This window comes from Canis lupus, chromosome 23 (assembly GCF_011100685.1).
Source record: "Canis lupus familiaris isolate Mischka breed German Shepherd chromosome 23, alternate assembly UU_Cfam_GSD_1.0, whole genome shotgun sequence".
NCBI lineage: Eukaryota > Metazoa > Chordata > Mammalia > Carnivora > Canidae > Canis > Canis lupus.
Window position 1 is genome coordinate 30256152 of NC_049244.1, and position 24576 is coordinate 30280727.

Here is a 24576-nt window from a genome sequence, read left to right on the forward strand (position 1 = left end):
TATTCTAAAGCTCAACATTTTTTACTTCCTCCACCATATTTTATGTTTTTGATGTCACATTTTACATATTTTTATCTTGTGTATTCCTTAACTAATTACTTTAATCATAGTTATTTTTACTACTTTTAACTTTTTTAAGTTATTACTATTATTACTATACTATTTTTACTTTTTTAACTTTCCTTCTAGCTTTATAAGTGACTTGAGACCTCAGAATCTCAGGAAAGGTTTAGAGTCAGCTCTTAGACGTGTGTTTAATTAAAAGCTGCCCCTCATGCTGCAGCTATGATGATGAGCTAATTGGCTTCTTTCACAGAAAGGTTGAATTCCTGAGTCTATTGTCTTTTGCTATGCCCTGGGATAGCTGTTTATAAGCTCCTTCCTTATTGGTTACATCCTGTAGTACTCATGAGTATAAGCCCTGTGGGGCCCAGAAATATAAGCCCCTGTCCTCCAGAGCCAGGCAATCAAGGGATGTCTCTTGTGTGGCTGCTGCAAAAATTGAGTCACCAGATGTAAAAGCCAGGAACCCAATTATGTATAGAATCTCCCTTCTGGGAGATGCTGGCCCTCTAGGAGAAGGAGAGACCAAAGATAGTACCTGCCTAAATGAAGTGGGGGAAAGGAAAAGAAAAAAAAATCAGAAAAAAAAAAAAAGAAAAAGAAAAAAAAAATATGACGCCTTCTGGCTTTAACAAGGCAGAGGAAGAGTATACAGGAGCCCACCAGATGGAGCATAAAAATGGCCCCTGGGAGAAAGGAGAAAAAAAGATGGTGTCTGTCAGCTTTAGCAAGGCAGAGAGCAGGCAGGAAGATAGTTCTTACCAGTCTCTCTCTCACCCTGGAGAGCATCCTATCCGGCCCCTGCCAAATGCTTTAAATTAGGAAATGAGTCTTTCACATGAAGTCTGGGCACTTTGCAAAAGGCTGCTTCTAGCAGGGCCCTGGGGTGGGTGAGTCTGCATGTGGGCCCTGTAAGAGATGTTCCTTGGTTCACCGCAGTCTTGTGGGTCTCAAGGACACAAGCCCTGCTGGTCATCGAGTCAGATGTTTGCAGACTCATCTTTCAGGTGCCAGTCTAAAAGTTGGGGTGTCTGATGTAGCATATAAACCCTTCACTCCTCAGGTTTTGAGTTTCCTTTGGGTTATGGAGGTAGAGTTTATGGTGAGATTGTATCTCAGCTTCTCCTACCAAATGTGGTTTTCATTTCATTTGCCCAATGTTAAGGGGTTGTTCACCAGTTTTTAGAGGGTTTTTTTGGAGGAAATTTTTATGTACATAGCTATAGATTTGATGTATCAACAGGAGGAGATGAGTTCAGGATCTTGCTATATCACCACCTAAACCTTGATAAACATTTTTATGAGAATATTTATCTATTGTCCTAGGTTTCACAATTTTTATACTCTACATAAACATTTTTATGAGAATATTTATCTATTGTCCTAGGTTTCACAATTTTTATACTCTACACATCTCTCTCTCTCTTTTTTAAAGGTTTTATTTATTTATTTATTCATGAGAGACAGAGAGAGAGAGAGAGAGAGAGAAGCAGAGATAGGCAGAGGGAGAAGCAGACTCCATGCAGGGAGCCTGATGTGGGACTTGATCCCATATCCTGGGATCATGCCCTGAGCCAAAGGCAGATACTCAACCGCTGAGCCACCCAGGCATCCCACTCTACATATCTCAAATATAATGTGCTATTGAAATTGCACTAACATTACAGGTAAAAAAAATTCTTTATTTTATCAAAAAGATTTAAAGATGCTGGCTTGAAGTGCCCAAAGCCTTATCTCTTGGTGGAATTATAACCAAGGACCTCACTGTGCTATAGTCAAATCTTCATTCACCAAGGAGTTTTGGCTAGGGGAGAAATTTGTGACAAAATATGCTTGGTTTTAGAATTATTCTTGATCACACATAAAGGAGACCAGAAACAGGAAGATGGACACTCAGATGGTCTCTGGCTCTTTTTGTCTTCCATCTATGTGCCATTCATTCATTTGGTCTTCACCAATGCTGGGCCTATTTGCTATTTCCTGGGAGCTTAAGATCCATGGTAAGAAAAAACAACCTTACTTTGCACTCTGAAAATTTAGAGTCTAGGGAGAATACTAGTAGTAATAAAACAAATTTTGAGATTCAATGTAAAATTATAGGTGTGGGAAGAGTTACATAAGAGGAATTCCTAGTAAATGAGAACCTAGGCAATGGAGCCTTAACCTGGCTGGGAAAGTCAGGAAACCTTTCCTGGGAAGAAGCCATTTGAGCTAAAACCTGAAAGAATGAGATGGAATTCCAAGATGAAAAGACCCTTTGGTAATATGGAACTTAATGAGTGCAAAGGGCTTGAAAGAAGGAAGCAATGGCCAGATTGCTGGAGAAGTGGGCAGGAGCCAGAGCATTCAGGGCTTTGTAGACTGCATTAAAGTGTGTCCCAGGGTGCCTGGGTGGCTCCCTTGGTTAAGCATTTCACTTTAGCTCAGGTCATGATCTCAAGGTCCTGGGATTAAGCCCTGTATTGGGCTCAACAGGGAGTCGGCTTGTCCCTCTCCCACCCCTCTGCCCCTCCCCTCTGCTTGTGTTCTCCCTCATTCTCTCAAATAAATAAATAAAATATATATGTTTTTAATTTTTTTTTTTTTTTTTTTATGATAGTCACACAAAGAGAGAGAGAGAGAGGCAGAGACACAGGCAGAGGGAGAAGCAGGCTCCATGTACAGGGAGCCCGACGTGGGATTTGATCCCGGGTCTCCAGGATCACGCCCTGGGCCAAAGGCAGGTGCCAAACCGCTGCGCCACCCAGGGATCCCAATATATATGTTTTTAAAAGAATGTCCCTCTTTATCCCCAAAGCAATGAGAAGACTTTCAAGGGTTTTGACTAGTGGTATGATATGGTCAGATTTACATTTTGAAAAGATGCCCATTCTGGCTACAGGTAGAGAATTGGATTATAGGGGACAAAAGTGATTCAGGGGATATTGTTTAGGAGGCTACTTTTAAATCCACACAAAAAATGAGAGTGGCTTGAATTACATCATGTAGGATATGGAGAGAAAAGGCTAGATTTGAGAAGACTTGGATATGGAGGATGGGGGCAAGGGAGGCCTAGCTTTCTGTGCTAGGAGACTGTAGGGATGGGCATGCCATTTGCTGAATTAGGGAGCAATAAAAGGTGAAAGACTGGTTTTCAGGAAATGATCATGAGACTTTGTATGTGATAAATTGAGTCTGAAGTTTATTTGAGGCTGCTGAAAGGAGCTCTCAAGTAAGCTTTTGGGTATTGGTGTCTGTCCAAGGCTTCCCCCCATCAGGCTACCACTGTGTCTGGCTTCTTGAGACACATTTTAATTCCTCTAAGAACCTTTAGTAGGAACCTGCCTTGGATTTAGACCCTGGGGCTGCATTCTCTGGCCCTGGCCTCCTTGAAGTTGCGCAACAGGCCTCACCCACCCTCGCCACACAGAACGGCCTTGAGCCTTAGCCTGGTGGTGTAGTTCTCTTTCCTCTATCTTGAGCTACAGGTGGAAGTAACTCCTAGAAGTAGTTTCCTCACCTCTAGTCCATTTCTTTCCATTCTATCCAGCCTGTCTAAACTATATTCATCAGCAGGCTTTTAGGTTTGATTCTATTTACTCTTCACCTGTGGGCATGAGCCTGTTTGAGGGGACTTTAGTGGTGACCCCTATTCCCAGGGGCCTATTAGTTTCTGGTTGCCTCTCAGCTGCCTCCAGCACAGATTTCTTGTCTCATTCTATTTTTGCTGGAGCAACTTATTACCTCATGGTGAATTTCTTGTTTCTTTTCCTGAAATTACTGTAGTTCTCAGCTTATGGGCAGAACTAAGAATATTGACAGGTCTTAGGGTATCTCACATCCCCAAGTCCTATTTGGCAACTCGGCACCCAGGTAGTTACCTCAAAATGAATGTCTAGCATCTGTTAACTTCAATTTTAGAACAGAAAAATACTTGACAAATATAGTAATAATTACAGACCATTCTTTCCCAGAAGAGCAGGGTCATCTTCAGTATATAAAAGCCTTTTTTTTTTAAACAATTGATTGGTTGGTTTACTGATCATTTATTTGACAAAGATTTCCTGGGCTTGTTCTCAGGGTTTGAATTAGGTTGGAGGAATTCCTTGTACATCTTTCATTTACAAATCGACCAAAGAAATCTTTGTTCTCCAGTTAACACAGGAAAAATAAATAGTTCAGATGCTCCTGGCAGCAATAGAGTTAATTAATTTTGACCCAATTTTTCCAAAACTTAATTCTTAAAAAAAAAAACAAAACAAAAAACCAACACTTATTCACTTGCTAGAAGCACTTTACTGATTTATTTCTCAACATCCCACTCCTGGTCATTAAAAATGATGACTGAAATGTTTAAAAACCTGTAAGCTTCATTCACAATTCTGTGTGAATCTACCTTGTCATAAGATTTTTATTTTTATCTACCTTAAGTTTAGACTACAGAGATAAGTTGGCTTACTGTGACAACTTTTAATTATATAGAAGTAAGTTTCCTTGACATATAGTTTAATTTATGTGCATTTTATCTCAAATATATCTGCAATAAAAAAATGAGATATTTCTCAGTGGTTTCCAACTATCACTGTGAATTATGTAAGAAATGAAGAGCGTTGTTTTCTGTTTGCTGTATGAGGAAACTGAGTCATAGAGCAGTTAAATAAGTATTAAAGATCACCCAATGTCTGTGGCTGCAGAAACTAATAAATTCTCTGGTAGGAAATAAAATGCTTCAAATGGATATAGCTACCTCTGATCAGTCTCCATGGATTCTTCCATGATAATTCATTTTATAATACTTTTTCCTCATTTTGAGTTCCCATCACGTACTGAAAATCATGGTCATTCTCATATTGCTTATTTTTGTTCAAATTCTGTTTATAATTACTTAAAATTGCTTTTCATCTATATGTGGTTTTGATCATAGACTATGGCTGCTAGAGAGCAAGGACCACACTTATTTATTTTTAATCTCCTTAGTGTATAGAGTACAAAGATTAGCATATAATCAGGGGTCAGTAGATTTTAGTTGATTGCAGTTCTGTGTTTTCCATACTGTATTTTTTTTAAAAGATTTTATTTATTTATTCATGAGAGACACAGAGAGAGAGACAGAGACAGAGGCAGAGGGAGAAGCAGATTCCACGAAGGGACACTCGATCTCGGTACCACGGGATCACACCTTGAGCCGAAGGCAGATGCTCAACCACTGAGCCACCCAGGCGTCCCTACCATTCTGTATTGTTTTGACTGAAAAGTTTCTGAAATTTCTGACAAAACTCCGCTGATTGGTGGTCAGTGAAGTAACCCAAGACCAAAGAGGATTCCTGCTTGAATCTTACACATTGCCCTGTCTGTGGGCTGATACTGTTAAGAGAAGAAAATTATTTTAGGCTGAGCATTTGAAAAATTTGCCATGTAAAGGTTTTGCCAGTGTGTCAGAACTGAATGCGGGTCTTCTGATTTCAAATCCCATACTTTGTCTACCTGTTTATTTGCTCCTTAAAAAGCAGAAAATTTGGGGTATGGGGTCAACCTTCCTCCAGCTTTGAGAATGTGTATAGCAACAATCCCTAATGTTTCCTAAACATTTCCTAATGAGGGAAGCAAATACTTTTCACCTAACTAATATGCTTTCATGTTAATCCATAAATTTACAAGGATTATTCAATGTTGAGAAATTCCAATAGTGTAAATAAAAAAAAATATTCAAAGCTTTGATTTAATTCTTGCCAGTGTGGGAATGTCCTACTTTTGTTTTTGCACATACGTATTTTAATTTATGTTCCAGTTTACGAACAGTCAGTTGAAATATTAGTCCCAAGTCAAGGTCAAACACCTCACACAAAGAATAGCATTTCTCTAAAGTGCAGTACTTCTGTGCAGTTGAAGTGTATATTTCATGAGCAGAACTCATTGATCTGATTCTATAATACTCACAAAACTCAGGCTCCTTTTGAAGCAATAGTGATAATGCTCTCTAACAAATATGGAGTCATCTGTGTTCCACTTCTTTACACATTACCTCATTTGGTCCTCATAATGGCTCTGTTAGTTGGGTAGAAGAGTTATAATGATTATTAACATGCACATTTGAAATCAGGGATCTCAAAGCCATAGTTATATGGCTAAGAACATGAGTTCTGGGTTCAAATCTTAGTTTTATTACTAACTAATTCTATGACATTGGGCAAATAAAAACTTTCTCAGTATCAAAACTTTGGAAGTGGAGAAAACACTATCACCTGGTTCCTAGAAAATTAAATCAGTTAAAGGATCTAAAGTCCTTAGCATATTACCTGGCACATACAGAAAGCTCAATAAATAAAACTCTTAGTATTAATCCAACTAAACCTCTCTCTCTCTCACACACACACACACAGACACACAGACCCATACACACACAACCCACACGCACGTTACCAACAACCAACAAATGAGTGGAACAACATTTATATATTCTTTCTTTTCAATCACTCTTTGGATGATCTCATGCAGTTTTATGGCTTTCAATACTATAAATTCATTGATGACTTCCAAATATATATCTCCAATCTGTACCTCTTCCCTGAACTTGTATATCCAACTACCAACTTGAGATCTCCTTCTGGATGTCTAATAGCATCTAAAATGTAATGTACCCTGATGTGAGCTCATTCAGTATCTCCTGCAATTTTCCCCATCCTGGGTAATGGTTAACTCCATTCTTCACCAATTGCTCAGATCACAAATCCTGGTATACTTCTCAGCTTTTCCTTGTATTCCTTACTTCTTTCATACTACACATTGGGTTCAAAAGTAAATTATGTTGCTACTACCTTCAAAATACACCCAGAATGCTATCACTTTCCACTACTCCCTACTTACCACTATATATCATATCATACATTATACTATTTCATCTTGTTTATTGTCTGCTTCCCTTGTTAGAAGGAAAGCTTCATGACGGTAAAGAATTTTTTCATTTTATATACAAATTCTCTATGCTTAATACAGTCCCTGACATATAACAGGTACTCAGTAAATAATTTGATGAATGAATGAATACTTATTTAATAGGTGAAAAAGCTTCACAGAAGCTGATTAACTTGTCTAAGAACAGGAGTAAGTAATGGCACCTAGGTTTATGTGGCTCTAAAGCCCACGTTTATAAGTACTACACATTTTGCCAGGGTTAATTTCTGGATATTGGTCATAACCTAAACATGTCTTCAGGTACATGTTAATGTAGTGATGTCTTAGCATGTCCTTGGGAAATAAAGATTTCTTATAACAAAATCAGCCAGTGTTTTTAAAAAAAATGTTTTTCAAGGGTAAGTGCTTCCTGGCCTGAACAAAGGGAGGGAAGAGAGGCTTGGGAGGACTGGGGGAGGGACTTTTGATCTGCCCACATGGCTACCCCCTTCCTGGCCAGAGTCCTCAGATTCCTGAGAGCACATTTTGCTCAGGCTAGTGAGGCATCCTTTGTCTTCCTCACCCTCTTTCTTTCTTTCTTCCTCTCTGTTTCTTTCCATTGTGTCTTTTAACTTATCCCCATCTTCCTTCATGATTTTCCTTTTCTCTTGAGCTGTATTCTCTTGTCCCAAACTGCTCTCCTAGCTCCTTATTTTGTGAGTTTTCCCCGCTCCTCTCCCCTGCATGAATGTCAGTGCCATCTCCTAGGGCACAGGATCTAAAACTCATCATACAATATGTGAACCCTGTACCTTGAACCCCGGAAATTTCACATAGGTACATTACCTTACATGAATGTTAAATGACCTTGGGATAGGTAAAGATTTTGTAAAGGGAATACAAATAGCAGTTATCATGAAAGCTGAGGTTGATAAATTAGATTTCATTAAAATAAGAAATTATATTCATCAAAAACACTGAAAAGTGAAAATGCAAGCCACAGACTAGAAGACAGTATTTCAAAGGATTTATATCCAGCACATGTAAAAAACTCCTACAAATCAATAATAGAAAGACAATGTAATTAAAAATGGAAAAAAACCTTGAACAAACACTTCACCAAAAAGTATATTCAAATGACCATTAAGTGTAAGAAAAGTTCCCAACATAATTTTTCATCAGGGAAATATAAATCAAAACCAAAATGAGATCATCACACAAATGAGTGCACCTCCCAGAATGACTAAAATTAAAAAGACCTTCAATACCAAGTACTAATGAGAATATGAAGTAATTCAAATTGTCATACATTGGTGGGAAGTAAGTAAATAAAACCACTCTAAAAAGTAAAACATAAGCCTACCCCATTACTCAACAATCCCATTACTGGGTCAAGAAAAATGATATATGTTCACCAAAGTTATGTACAAGAATACCCATTAGTAGCTATAAGAAAAGAAACCTTGGAAAGGCTCCTATATCCATCAACAGGGGAAAGGATAAGTAAATGTGGTGTACTTATACAGTGCAACATGGCACTGCAACAAAATGAACGGACTCCAACCCTGCACAACAGCATTAATGAATCTCAGACAGCTGTTGAGCAAGAGAAGCTACACACAAAAGAGTACTATACACACTTTATAATTCCCTTTATATGTTGTCCCCAAACAAAACTAATCAATAGAGATAAAAGTTAGAATAGTAATGATCTCTGCAGCAGTCTGCCAATGGGGAAGGGGCACCTGTGTATTGAAAATGTTCTAAATCTTTTTTTTTAATTTATTTTTTATTTTTTGAAAATGTTCTAAATCTTAATCTGGATGGTATTACACAGGTGCATATGAATATAAGAAATTATCAATCTGAAAAAAAAAAGAAATTATCAATCTGTACATTTATGATTTGTGCACTTTATGTAAGTGACACCTAAATATAAAAATAACATCTTCCTTTCTAGGTATTTACTACACAAAGATTTATACGTAAATATTCATAGTGGCCTTAGTCATAATAACTCCAAAGTAGAAATTACCCAAATGTGAATCAACATTTGAATGGATGAACAAGCTATGGGACACCCATACAATGGAATTTACTTAGCAATAAAAAGAACTAAACAATTGAGAAATGCAACATGGATGAATCTCAAAATCATTACATTGAGTGAAAAAATCTAGACGCAAAGGACTATATATCATATAATTCCACTGATACAAACTCAGAAAATTCAGACTAATTTATAGCATCAGAAATAAATTGGTTGATTAGTTATCTGAGTAAAGGATAGGGATGGACTTACAAGGGGATGGGGAAACCTTGGGTACAGGAGGGAAATGTTCTGTATCTTGATGGTGTCAGTGGTTTCCAGGAGCATAATGTCTCAGGATGCATCAGATTGTACCTTTTGAAGGGATGACTTCATTTTCCATAAATTATACTTTAATAAAAATAATAAAAAGTAAGATATATATATCAAATTAAGAATACTCAGTGGCTTGGTCTTGACCAAAAAGGTGTAGAGGGCACTAGTTACATAAACTTCAGTTTCCTTCCTAAGACCCCTACATCTCCAATAAAATTAAAGCTAACATAAGCAGGATGTGTGTAAGGAGGAGGGATGCTCCCACCCACTTTGCCATATGGATACAAATGGAGGACATGAGTGGGGAATGGAGAGCAAGAATGGATGGTAGAAGACCAACATTATACCAGTTATTTGAACTAAAGGAATTTAAAGGATTGTTAACTCCATAATTGATAAAGTAAAAAGAAAACACAGAGGTATCAGGCAGCAATTGTAGGATGCAGCTACCACCCCTAGGTTTGGGGGAACAGATGGAAGAGGTTAGAATTATTAAAGCTTGGAAACTCGGAAGATGGTCTTGGGATCTGGGACTCACAGCTTTGAGGAAGAGGCCCAGGCTGGCTGGTGCAAGTGTTTCTGAGGCTTGTTTTATAAGTATCAGAGAAACTAAAAACTGGCTTCAGCTTCTACTGTAGAGAGATGTGGCTAATATTGAAGTGAAGAGACATTTCTGGGGTGACACTTTCAGGAACAGGAAGCAAATAGGTAAAAGTATATATATCCTTTCTCCCTCCATCAGCCTTGTAGTCTTCCTATAGCACCTATGGTGGCAGAGCTGGAAAAACCAAGATGTGGTCTGCAGATTGCAAGGTCCAGCATCATAAGCATGGTAAAGAAGGGGATGAGGAACAGTTTGAGGTTGAAATTGGGCCTCAGACTAGTTTGTGTTTAAATCTTGGTTTTGGGGCAGCCCCAGTGGCACAGCGGTTTAGCGCCGCCTGCAGCCCAGGGTGTGATCCTGGAGACCCTGGATAGAGTCCCGCGTCAGGCTCTCCGCATGGAGCCTGCTTCTCCCTCTGCCTGTGTCTCTGCCTCTCTCTCTCTCTCTCTCTTTGTCTCTATGAATAAATAAGTAAATAAGTAAATAAATAAATAATCTTAAAAAAAAATAAATCTTGGTTTTGTCCCCCCGCTTGTGTGACCTTGGGCAAGTTACTTAACTTCTCTGAGCTTTAGCTCAGCAAGGTAATACTCCATTCTAAACCTGTAGTATGGATGGAACTGGAGGGTATTATGCTGAGTGAAGTAAGTCAGTCGGTGAAGGGCAAACATTATATGTTCTCTTTCATTTGGGGAATATAAATAATAGTGAAAGGGAATATAAGGGAAGGGAGAAGAAATGTGTGGGAAATATCAGAAAGGGAGACAGAACGTAAAGACTGCTAACTCTGGGAAACGAACTAGGGGTGGTAGAAGGGGAGGAGGGCGGGGGGTGGGAGTGAATGGGTGACGGGCACTGGGGGTTATTCTGTATGTTAGTAAATTGAACACCAATAAAAAATAAATTAAAAAAAAAGAAAAAAAACAAACTATCCTCTATCAGCAACTCTTCATAAAACATTTTTTAGCATGAAAAATGAAGGTCATATTTTTAGGATAATAAAATGGGATAGATCCTGAAAAAAATAAAAATAAAAAAAAATAAACCTGTAGTAGTGGGCCTTCAGTAAATGGACCTTAATATTTGATTTCTTTGTTTACTTGTTCTTCTCTTACATATCCCTAAATCACCCCCAGCATCATGACCCAATTCCCCAGTCCTTGGGATGGCTGTTCTTAGAGGTGACTTAGAGATGCAAAAAACTAAAGTGTGGCAGGGTTGGATTGTGGTCCATGGGGTAGCACTTGGATTTCAGTCCTGGGGAGGAAGAAATTAAGCAGCTGGCCTATCATTCATTTCTCTCCTATTAGGAGGAGGACACTCCTGGGAGACAAAGAAAGCAAGTGATCTGCTGTAACCTCCTTATAAACATGCTGATAATCGGCCTCCTAGTAAATAAATAACGAGACTGACTAGGAAGAGAGTACCCACCTATAGAATGCTCTTAGCAAGAATGACTCTGATTAAGGATTGTTTATGGAAAACTAATTTAGAGTCTATGGACTGGCATGGCTCCCTGGTGGATTTCATGTGAGTTACATAATGATCTGGGTATAAAATGGAGATAATTCATTACCTATAATCTCCTTGCTGTGTGAGGTAACCCACGAATCTCTTTGGAGACTCTATCATTGCTCTGGGCCAGAGAGTACATTTCTGATGCAGGATAAAAAGATCTGGGGAGCCACTCTCCGTGTCCTGGATCTCTCCTGGTTTTCCCTGTGCTCTCAATTACATGTGTCCTTAAATTACTAATGAAGCTTGGTGCTGAGTAACAGAGAAACTCAAACTAACGCAGAGTGTTGTTAATGTGATCCAGTCATGCTTTTTCAGTGAACAAGGTATTATTATTTTTTTTTAAATTTTCTTTATTTATTCATTATAGACAGAGAGAGAGAGAGAGAGAGGGAGAGAGGCAGAGACACAGGATGGAGCCCCGACGCGGGACTCAATCCTGGGACTCCAGGATCGCGCCCAGGGCCAAAGGTAGGCACTAAACCGCTGGACCACCCAGAGATCCCCTGAACAAGGTATTATTGAGACCCAAATACAGGAGAGCTCTAGAGGCTCTTAAGGATGTGTATCAAACACTTTTAATTTTTAAATCACTAAATAATAGTCATGTTCTGGAATCTAAGCTTACATGTTTCTCTGGCTATTATAATTTCCCCTTCTCTAAAGAATAGAGGTAAAATGAGTGCAAAACTTCCTTTAGAAGATAAAGGTTCTGGTCCTGGCTCTGCCACAAATGGGCTGTGTGGCTTTGGGTGGAACCTTCAATGTCTCTGAACCTCAATTTCTTTATCTGCACAATAGGAGGGTGGCGATCATACTGCCTTCCTCACAGAATGCCATAAGAGTCAAACAAAAGATGTAGGAAAATACTAAGTAAGCTGTATAAAAGTACAAAGTCATATTTCTTCTTGAGGTGTCATTTATTCTGTGTTGTCTACAGCTTCATATTCAAATATAAGTTCTCTACAATTTAAAGAAACAACCCCATCTCAGTCAGTGCTTATACTAATACTTGCTCAAATGTGTAGTTAAAAATCTGAATTCTCTTATTTGTACTGATACTTACAAATCCCCAGTTTATCTCTGTTTTCTGCAAAATATTTTATTGGGATATATTTTATATAAAGCAAAACACATAGATCTAAAGTATACAGTTCAACCAATTTTGACAAATGCATACACCTGTGTAATTCATACTTATATCAAAATATAGAAATTTCCAGCATCCCAGAAAGATCCCATTTGCCCCCTTCTAGAAGAACATACCCTTCAGAATCAGCCATTGTTGATTTCTACTGAAGTATGTTCATTTTGCCTGTTCTAAAACTACATACTTTCGTGTGTTTGGCTTCTTTCATTCAGCATAATGTTTTTTAAATTTAGCTATATATTATCGTGGGTATGAGTAGCACATTATTTTATTGTTTTCTGTATAGGCTTCCATTGTATAAATAGGCTACAATTTATATATATTCCTGTTGATGACCATAAGAGTTGTTTCCAGTTTTTAGCTATTAAGAAGAATAAGGCTAAGGACAGTCTTATACAAGACTTTTGTAGACACATGTTTTCACTTCTATTGGGCAAATACCTTAGAGTAGAATTATTGGGTCACAGTATAGATACATGTTTAACTGTTTAAGAAACTGCCAAATAGTTTCCCAAATTGTATGGGAATTATAGTTTTTCCATATCCTTGTTGCCATTTGGCGTTGTCAGACTTTTTTTTCAGTATATCCATAGGTATGTTGTGGTATCTTTAGGGTTTTTTTCCCAAGTTTTGTTGGATTCTTAAACTGGTATCTTAAAATGGCCTTGGGGATGCTCATGAAGCTATATGCAAAAATTTATGCCCCCTTACATTTTCATGAAAATGGGATCTATACATTTCAACTTCTCAAAGCAGGCCCTCGTTCCCTCAAATGCTAACAATTATACAAAGAGCAGTTTCTAAATATGCGATTTTTAAAAATCAGTCTGATAGCCTAAGCCATAATTAACTAGCGACAATCAACTATTTATATTCTTACATCTTAAAGATTTTGTTTTACTGTAACATGCAGTTAAACATAACACAAATTCTTACCAGCTCTGAATGTCTTAAAATACCGTTTGGCCCAGATTTCTAAAATGTCCTTTTGTACACAGTCCTTTCTATAATGAAAATCATGTTTTCTGGCCCTGTGCTATTAGGAAAGGAAGTTTGTATTCCTGATTTGATTAAGGAAAAATTAGTCATGGAGACTTACACAAGGAAGGTCTTTTGGTCTACCTTCAACTTGAGGAAATAGAACAGAAATAAGAAATAATCGCCTATTCAGCATGCTCTGTAAGGTCCAATTTATAATTGTAACTAACCTCATCATTGCAAGTTTTAGGAATTTGCTTCCTAAACTGTTGTTTATTTTCATGTGCGTGATTTAGCAAAAGTTTTCAAAGCACCATTTGTATGTGTCTGTGACATAAAAAGCCAATGAGGTTCAGAAGAAATAAAGTTTCCTTTTTACAAACCCCTCACATTCACTTTTAAAATTCACACTGACTGAATTCAAGGATTAAAGAAAAAATTCAAAAGTGTTTGCTCCTTCCTTGGATGTCCTGCTTATGCCCAATTCAAAACGTCATTAATGTGTGGTGGTCATTTCCAATATAATTTAAAAGAAAGAAAAGAGCAGCTTCTAGCATTTATTTTGATAAATGCCTTTTGTCAAGCATTTAAGTTTGAATAAAAGTAACATAGAATTGTGTATTGGCTGATCTACACTGTATCCAAATTGCTTGAATATTAAAATAATGAATGAGATACAGGAGGATGGCACTTCATTCCAGACTACTGTAGTCATAAAGGCATTAGTTTAATATCTCACTGATGGCCATTTGATATGACCAAAGGAGAAATGGAGCAGAGGAGAAACTTCTGATATACTTTTATTTTTCTGGTAACAGATTTATTGATATTATTCACATACCATTCACTCACTTAAAGTGTTTTCGGTTTATTCAGTTTATTCATGGAACTGTGCAAACCTCACCAGAATCAATTTCAGAACATTTCCATCATCCCCAAAGAAACCCTACACCCTTTAACAGTCCCATGTCCCCAGCTTTCCCTCAGCCTTTCCAGCTCTAGATAAACATCAATCTATTTTCTCTATCCATTGACTTTTTAAAAGGATTTTGTTTACTTGAGAGAGAGTGCCTCCTTGTGTACAAGTGGGGGGAGGGGCAGAGGAAAGGGAAAAGCAGACTCCCCATTGAGTGTGGATCCTAATGTGGGGCTCATTGTGGGGCTTGATCCCAGGAACCTGAGAGCATGACCTGAGCCAAAGTTGGATGCCTAACCAATGAGCCATCTAAGTACTCTTCTATCCATTGATTTTTATGGATATGCCTATTCTGAACATTTCAAATGAATGAAATAATACAATATGTGGTCTTTTGTGACAATTTTCTTTCAATTAGTTTAATATTTTTGAGGTTCATCTATGTTATAACACGCATTCACATGCCATTCCTTTTTATTGTTGAAGAATATTCCTATGTATGGATATACCACATTTTATTTATCCATTCATCGTTGACAAATGTTTGGGTTGTTTCCATTTTTCTGGCTATTGTGAATAATGCTATGACTGTTTGTGAACGATTATGCATAACTTTGCATAGAAATATGTTTTCAGTTCTCTTGATATATATCTAGGAGTGGAATTGCTGGGTCATACAGGAAGTATATGTTTAATCTTTTGAGAAGCCACCAAACTGTTTTCCAAAGCAGTCACACTATTTAACATTCCCACTAGTACTGTATCTGGGTTCTGATTTCTCTACTTCTTAACACTTGTCATTATCAATAATTTTTATTATAGCAATTCTAAAGCTATGAAGTAGTATCATTGTGGTTTGAGTTGCATTTCTGATGGCTGATGATGTTGAGCATCTTTTCATGTGCTTATTGGCCATTTGTATATCTTCTTTGCTAACTTTTTAATTGCGTTATACTCTAATTATTGAATTGTCATACAGTTTTGATATGCTATTGAGTAATAGAATGAAATAGATTTCCACATGAGTGAAATCATATAATAATTATCTTTCTCTGAGTTATTTCACTTAGCATAAGACCCTCTAGTTCCATCTACATTGTTGCAAATGGTAAGATTTCATTTTTGATGGTTGAATGATATTCCATTGTATATACATACCACATCTTCTTTTTTAAAAAAGATTAAAAAAAAAAAAGATTTTTTATTGGAGTTCAATTTGCCAACATTTAGCATAACACCCAGTGCTCATCCCGCCAAGTGCCCCCCTCGGTGCCCATCAACTAGTCACCCCAAACCCCTCGGCCACCTCCCTTTCCACTACCCCTTGTTCATTTCCCAGTTAGGTGTCTCTCATGTTCCGTCAACCTCACTGATATTTTCACTCATTTTCTCTCCTTTCCCTTTATTTCCTTTCACTAATTTTTATATTCCCCAAATGAATGAGACCATATAATGTTTGTCCTTCTCTGATTGACTTATTTCACTCAACATAATACCCTCCAGTTCCATCCACGTTGAAGCAAATGATGGTTATTTGTCGTTTCTAATGGCTGAATAATTATCCATTGTATAAATATATCACATCTTCGTTATCCATTCATCTTTTGATGGACACTGAGGCTCCTTCCACAGTTTGGCTATTGTGGACATTGCTGCTATAAACATTGGGGTGCAGGTGTCCTGGCGTTTCACTACATCTGTATCTTTGGGTTAAATCCCCAGTAGTGCAATTGCTGGGTTGTAGAGCAGTTCCATTTTTAACTCTTTGAGGAACCTCCACACAGTTTTCCAGTGTGGCTGTACCAGTTCACATTCCCACCAACAGTGCAAGAGAGTTCCCCTTTCTCTGCATCCTCTCCAACATTTGTTGTTTCCTGTCTTGTTAATGTTCACCATTCTCACTGGTGTGAGGTGGTATCTCATTGTGGTTTTGATTTGTATTTCCCTGATGGCCAGTGATGTGGAGCATTTTCTCTTGTACTTCTTGGCCATGTCTATGTCTTCCTCTGTGAGATTTCTGTTCGTGTCTTTTGCACATTTCATGATTGGATTGTTTGTTTCTTTGCTGTTGAGTTTAATAAGTTCTTTATAGATCTTGGATACTAGCCCTTTATCTGATAGGTCATTTGCAAATATCTTCTCCCGTTCTGTAGGTTGTCTTTTAGTTTTGTTGACTGTTTCTTTTGCTGTGCAGAAGCTTGTTATCTTGATGAAGTCCCAGTAATTCATTTTTGCTTTTGTTTCTCTTGCCTTCATAGATGTATTTTGCAAGAAGTTGCTGTGGCCAAGTTTAAAAAGGGTGTTGTTGCCTGTGTTCTCCTCTAGGATTTGATGGAAATCTTGTCTCACATTTAGATCTTTTATCCATTTTGAGTTTATCTTTGTGTATGGTGTAAGAGAATGGTCTATTTTCATTCTTCTGCACGTGGAGTCCAATTTTCCCAGCACCATTTATTGAAGAGACTGTCTTTCTTCCAGTGGATTGTCTTTCCTGCTTTGTCGATGATTAGTTGACCATAAAGTTGAGGGTCCACTTCTGGATTCTCTATTCTGTTCCATTGATATCTATGTGTCTGTTTTTGTGCCAGTACCACAGTTTTGCTGACCACAGCTTTGTAGTACAACCTGAAATCTGGCATTGTGATGCCCCAGCTATGGTTTTCTTTTTTAATATTCCCCTGGCTATTCGGGGTCTTTTCTGATTCCACACAAATCTTAAGATGATTTGTTCCAACTCTCTGAAGAAAGTCCATGGTATTTTGATAGGGACTGCATTAAATGTGTACATTGCCCTGGGTAACATTGACATTTTCACAATATTAATTCTTCCAATCCATGAGCATGGAATATTTTTCCATCTCTTTGTGTCTTCCTCAATTTCTTTCAGAAGTGTTCTGTAGTTTTTAGGGTATAGATCCTTTACCTCTTTGGCTAGGTTTATTCCTAGGTGTCTTATGCTTTTGGGTGCAAGTGTAAATGGGATTGACTCCTTAATTTCTCTTTCTTCAGTCTCATTGTCAGTGTATAGAAATGCCACTGACTTCTGGGCATTGATTTTGTATCCTGCCACATTGCGGAATTGCTGTAGGAGTTCTAGCAATCTTGGGGTGGAGTCTTTTGGGTTTTCTATGTACAGTATCATGTTATCTATGAAGAGGGAGAGTTTGACCTCCTCTTTGCCAATTTGAATGCCTTTTATTTCTTTTTGTTGCCTGATTGCTGAGGCTAGGACTTCTAATGCTATGTTGAATAGCAGTGGTGAGAGTGGACATCCCTGTTGTGTTCCTGATCTTAGGGGAAAGGCTCCCAGTGTTTCCCCATTGAGACTGATATTTTCTGTAGGCTTTTAGTAGATGGCTTTTAAGATGCTGAGGAATGTTCCCCCTATCCCTACACTCTGAAGAGTTTTGATCAGGAATGGATGCTGTATTTTGTCAAATGCTTTCTCTGCATCTATTGAGAGGACCATATAGTTCTTGTTTTTTTCTCTTGTTGATATGATCAATCACATTGATTGCTTTACGAGTGTTGAACCACCCTTGCATCCCGGGGATAAATCCCACTTGGTCATGGTGAATAATCTTCTTAATGTACTGTTGGATCGTATTGGCTAGTGTCTTGTTGAGAATTTTTGCATCTGTGTTCATCAGGGATATTGGTCTATAATTCTCCTTTTTGGTAGGGTCTTTGTCTGGTTTTGGAATTAAGGTGATGCTGGCATCATAGAACAAGTTTGGAAGTACTCCGTCTCTTTCTATCTTTCAGAACAGCTTTAGTAGAATAGGTATGGTTTCTTCTTTAAACGTTTGATAGAATTCCCCTGGGAAGCCATCTGGCCCTGGACTTTTGTGTCTTGGGAGGTTTCTGATGACTGCTTCAATTTCCTCCCTGGTTATTGGCCTGTTCAGGTTTTCTATTTCTTCCTGTTCCAGTTTTGGTAGTTTGTGGTTTTCCAGGAATGTGTCCATTTCTTCTAGATTGCCTAATTTATTGGCGTATAGCTGCTCATAATAAGTTTTTAAAATCATTTGCATTTCCTTGGTATTGGTGGTAATCTCTCCTTTCTCATTCATGATTTTATTAATTTGAATCTTTTCTCTCTTCTTTTTAATAAGGCTGGCTAATGGTTTATCTATGTTATTAATTCTTTCAAAGAACCAACTCCTGGTTTTGTTGATCTGTTCCACAGTTTTTCTCTGTTTCATTGAGTTCTACTCAAATCTTTATTAATTGTCTTCTTCTGCTGGGTGAAGCTTTCATTTGCTGTTCCTTCTCCAGCTCCTTTAGGTGCAAGTTTAGCTTTTGTATTTGAGTCCTTTCAGTTTTTGGATGGATGCTTGTATTGCGATGTATTTTCCCTCAGGACTGCGTTTGCTGTATCCCAAAGGTTTTGAATGGTTGTATCTTAATTCTCATTAGTTTCCATGAATCTTTTCAATTCTTCTCTAATTCCCTGGTTGACCCTTTCATCTTTTAGCAGGATGATCCTTAACCTCCACGTGTTTGAAATCCTTCCAAACTTCTTCTTGTGGTTTAGTTCTAGCTTCAAAGCATTATGGTCTGAAAATATGCAGGGTATGATCCCAATCTTTTAGTATCAGTTAAGACCTGATTTGTGGCCCAATATGTGGTCTATTCTGGAGAAAGTTCCATGTGCCCTTGAGAAGAATGTGTATTCAGTTGCATTTGGATGTAAAGTTCTGTAAATATCTGTGAAATCCATCTGGTCCAGTGTATCATTTAAACCTCTTGTTTCTTTGGAGATGTTGTGCTTAGAAAATCTATTGACTGTAGAAAGCACCATGCTGAAGTCTCCCAGTAGAAGTGTATTATTATCTAAGTATATCTTAACTTTGGTTGTTAATTGATTGATATACTTGGCAGCTCCCACATTCGGAGCATAAATATTCATGATTTTTTAGGTCCTCTTTTTGGATAGATCCTTTAAGTGTGATATAGTGTCCCTCTTCATCTCTTACTATAGTCTTTGGGATAAACTTTAATTTATCTGATATAAGGATGGCTACCCCTGCTTTCTTTTGAGGACCATTTGGATGGTAAATGGTTCTCCAACCTTTTATTTTCAGGCTTAGGTGCCCTTATGACTAAAATGAGTCTCTTGTAGACAGCAAATAGATGGGTCTTGCTTTTTTATCCAGTCTGAAACCCTGCATCTTTTGATGGGATCATTAAGCCCATTCACGTTCAGAGTTACTATTGAAAGATATGAATTCAGTGTCATCATGATACCTATTCAGTCCCCGTTTTTATGGATTGTTTCCTTGGACTTCCTCTTTCTTTTACAGAGTCCCCCTGAATATTTCTTGCAGAGCTGGTTTGGTGGTCACATATTCTTTCAGTTTCTGCCTATCTTGGAAGCTCTTTATCTGTCCTTCTATTCTGAATGAGAGCCTTGCTGGATAAAGTATTCTTGGCTGCATGTTCTTCTCATTTAGGACCCTGAATATATCCTGCCAGCCCTTTCTGGTCTGCCAGGTCCCTGTGGAGAGGTCTGCTGCTAACCTCTCCCCATAAAGGTTAGGGATCTCTTGTCTCTTGCTGCTTTAAGGATCTTCTCTTTATCTTTGGAATTTGCAAGTTTCACTATTAAATGTCAAGGTATTGAAGGTTTTTATGATTTTAGGGGGGGATCTCTCTATCTCCTGGATCTGAATTCCTGTTTCCCTCCCCAAGTTAGGGAAGTTCTCAGCTATGATTTGTTCAAATACACTTTCTGGTCCTCTGTACTTTCGGTGCCCTCTGGAACACCAATTAAACATAGATTTTTCCCTCTGAGGCTGTCATTTATTTCCCTTAACCTATCCTCATGGTCTTTTAATTGTTTTTCTCTTTTTTTCCTCAGCTTCCTTCCTTGCCATCAATCTGTCTTCTATGTCACTCACTCGTTCTTCTACCTTGTTAACACTCGTTGTTAGGACCTCCAGTTTGGATTGCATCTCATTTAATTGATTTTTAATTTCGGCCTGATTAGCTCTAAATTCTGCAGTCATGAAGTCTCTTGAATCCTTTATGCTTTTTTCTGGAGCCACCAGTAGCTTTATAATTGTGCTTCTGAATTGGCTTTCTGACATTGAATTATAATCCATATTCTATAAATCTGTGGCAGAGAGTACTGTTTCTGATTCTTTCGTGGTGAGCTTTTCCTTCTAGTCATTTTGCTCAGTGCAGAGTGGCTAAAAACAAGTTGTATTGGAAAAAGGAGAAAAAGAGAAAGAAAAAAGGGTGGGGGGGGGGGGGAAACAAACAGAAAACAAAAACTAGGAGGGGTATCCTCTGATTCTATATACTGTAAGTCCCTAGACTTTCCTTGGAACTTTCCAGCGTTGCTCTATCAAGAACTTGCTCTTCCCCTGTCCTTCCAGCTGGTCTTCAGTGGGAGGGGCCTGCTGTGCTGATTCTCAGGTGTGTGCCCCTGGGGGAGCTGCCCAGCCCCCTGCCAGTCGTACGGCTCAGGGGGAGCTGTTTATCCTGTGAGGCTCCTGCTTCCTGGCGGCCCTGCTCAGTCCCAGGTACAAGGTGACACCAGGAGGAACAACAGCAGTGGCGTCGTTAAGCTCTCCAGCCCTAGAGTCAGCTCCAGCAGTAACTACCGCACCTCCCAGTCCGCAGGGGCCTGGATGCTCCGGGGGCGGAGAGCCAGGGCCAGTGATTTGCACAGCTTGGGGGTGCCGGTGGGCAGGTCCTTCTGCCTCCGCCTGTCCTGGGGGACCGCCGGATTTTGGACTGTGTCCCCCGGCGCCCTGGGCTCCTGGGCCTGCACCCTCTGGGCTGCTCCCCAGGCCACGCAGCCCCCTCCGTGGGGAGCTGCCGCCTGAGCATCCACCGGAGCTGAGCTAAAGGGAGCTCAGCCCGGGGATGTGGCGCGCTCTCCTCCGGGGTGCAGGTCCTCTGTTAGTGACCCTGGGAGCCTGAGGGCATCCCTCCCCTCCTGGTATCCTGCCCCAGCTCCCTGCGAGCGCCTTTCCATCCGGGAAGATTGGTAAAGTTCCTGCTTCTCCGGGCCTGGGCTCTCCTGTCCTGGGGGCTCTCACCACTTGGCCTTAGCCCAGCTCCTCGCAGAGGCCCCTCCCCCTTGGATGTTTTTTTATTTCTTTATTTTTTTCCGTCTTCCTTCCTTGATAGAAGTGTGAACTCTTCTCACTGTAGCATTCCAGCTGTTCTCTCTTTAAATCTCAGGCCGAATTCGTAGGTTTTCAGGATGGTTTGCAAGTTATCTAGGTAAGTTCGTGGGGACAGGTGACTTGGGGACCCTGCTCTTCCACCATCTTGCCTCGCCTCCTCAAGACTCATACCACATCATCGTTATCCATTCATCTGTTGATGGGAATTAGGAAACATAAGGAAAGGGAGGGAAAAATTAAGACGAAATCACAGAGATGGGCAAACCATAAGAGACTTTTAACTATAGGAACTAAACTGAGGGTTGCGGGAGGGAGGTGGGTAGGGGGATTGGGTGATGGGTGATGGACATTAAGGAGGGCACATGATATAATGAGCACTAGGAATTATATTGCAACTGATGAATCATTAGACTACCTCTGAAACTAATAATATATTTTGTGTTAATCAATTGGATTTAAATTTTAAAAATTAAACCAAAAAACATAAGATATTAAGAAAATTTTAAAAATGGAGAGAAGAAGAAGAAAAAATATAATGAAATGGAAAAATTGTTAATACAGATATCTCCAAAATGATAACAATATACATATTGATTGAGATGTTTTGAATCACAGAGCTTAAGGAAGTGGAAGTCACTGTAAAGAGCCGCAGGCAAAGCTCCTCTTTTATAGATGAGGAAACAAATTATTGTGAAAATTAAATGATTTCCTAAGAAGCTACAGCAAAGACATCAAAGAATGGAAATTCAAACTGAAATGTTTTTATGCAGAATTTGCTACTCTAGCTGATGCACTGTATTGCTTGGAAATGCAAAAAGATGCTCTGTGCTGCCGAGAATTCTTAGATCTTTGCCTATTGTTCTCTAAAGACAAATGCAACATTTATATTTATTGCAATGGATCATAGAAGTCTTCTGTTTAGGACAGGACTAATGGATAGTGAGTTAGAGCCATGTTCTCAGATTTGAGCATGCGTCAGGATCTCCTGGGGAGCTTGTGAAAAAGACAACTGTGTCTAGCATACATAATACATAATATCATGTAAATATATATTTTAAAATCACTATACAGGGGAATCCCTGGTGGCTCAGCAGTTTAGCGCCTGCCTTCGACCCAGGGCGTGATCCTGGAGTCCCAGGATAAAGTCCCACATCGGGCTCCCTGCATGGAGCCTGCTTCTCCCTCTGCCTGTGTCTCTGCCTCTCTCTCTCTGTGTCTCATGAATAAATAAATAAAATCTTTAAAAAATATATAAAAAAATAAAATTGCTATACTTGATGCACAAGTGCCATTAACAAAGGCTGAGTAATGTATAGCACTTATTACATGACCCCAAATAAACATTTATTAAATGGATATTAAAAACATAGTTTAATGTTTTTTTTCCAGATAGCATTAATCATAATCGTTTTTAGCGTACACTTTGGAATACATAACTTGCTCTTTCTCTTGTGGCTTCAAAGGGAGAAAATAACAAAAATGCCTGTCTTTTTAATTTCCTTAAACATACGTTGCAGAATTTCACACCATCTAAGTACTGTGTGTGTGTGTGTGTGTGTGTGTGTAACTACATATATAATAGGAAACTTCTTTTTAGGTTAAATAAGTTAAATAACTTATAAAAGATTACTGCTGTACATTAGGTTTATATATGTGCTTATATTTAGGTACATATAAATATAAAGGAAAATATTTGGGATGTCTCGGTGGCTCAGCGTTTGAGCATCTGCCTTTGGGTCAGGGTGTGGTCCCGGAGTCCTGGGATGGAGTCCCACATCAGGCTCCTTGCAGGGAGCCTGCTTCTCCCTCTGCCTGTGTCTCTGCCTCTCTTTCTCTCTGTGTCTCTCATAAATAAATAAATAAAGTCTTTAAAAAAGTAAAGGAAAATATTTGATAAGGATATTTGACTTCGCTTGTTATGTAGAGTGGTTGTATATTCTAAAACAAGGTAGCGAGAAGCTATCACTCTAATGCAGCTGGAAAGCCAATCAGATTTCTCTGGAAGAGCTAAGTCATGACCAGAGTCCTTAGAGTATGGAATGCTGATCCTTGCATACCATAGATCCTCTGTAAATATTTGTTGAATGGAGGAATGCTGTATCTGCCATGGGTTTTACTTTGCTTTGATCATGTAACTTTCAAATTGAAAAACATGGCTGATAAATTTTAGCTATACTTTTCAGACTTTCATATCAAGGTAAAAGATTTTTACATTCCATTAAGGCTGTCTGAGTTCTTGTATATCTTCCCGTGGGAGTTCTAAATCCAATTGCAGGCTCCATGCAGGGAGCCCGATGTGAGTCTCGATCCTGGGACTCCAAGATCACGCCCTGAGCCAAAGGCAGACGCTCAACCGCTGAACCACCCAGGTGTCCCTTATTCCTGAATTCTAAGAGAATTCTGTGATGAGGCATTTGGAAGTTACCTAGTTAATTCACCTAGATAGAATATGTTTTAGATTTTTATCATACTTGGTATTTTGGTTGACTCTACTTAAGAAATGAGGGCATTTTTGTGGAAAATCTTAGAAGAGGTGTTAATCATAAAAAAAAGTAATAGAGCCAAGATTGAATTTTCTACATGAATTTTAGAAAATTCTCACAATGTTAAGATACCAAGGCCATATATCCAGAACTAGCTTATAAAGTATGTTCCTTTATATCATTTTATAAAATGGTAAACATATAGGTACACAACCAGCTGACTGCCTGTGCAGTGGAAGAATGCATGGACTTTGGTGTCAGAGCTGTGTTCGGACATTCTGGCTTTGTTACTTCCAAGTTGGTTGACTCCAGTAGATGCTGTGATGTGTTGCTCAGATCTCTGTTTGGGATTGAAGAATTTATTTTCCTCAGCTGTTGCTAGTGCTGTAGACTGTGTTAACTGGTTTTTGTGAGAGTGTTAAATCCTGGCCCACTCATCCTAACTTGAGGCAACTCTCAAGGGACATTACAGCTCTAGAACTCCCCATGT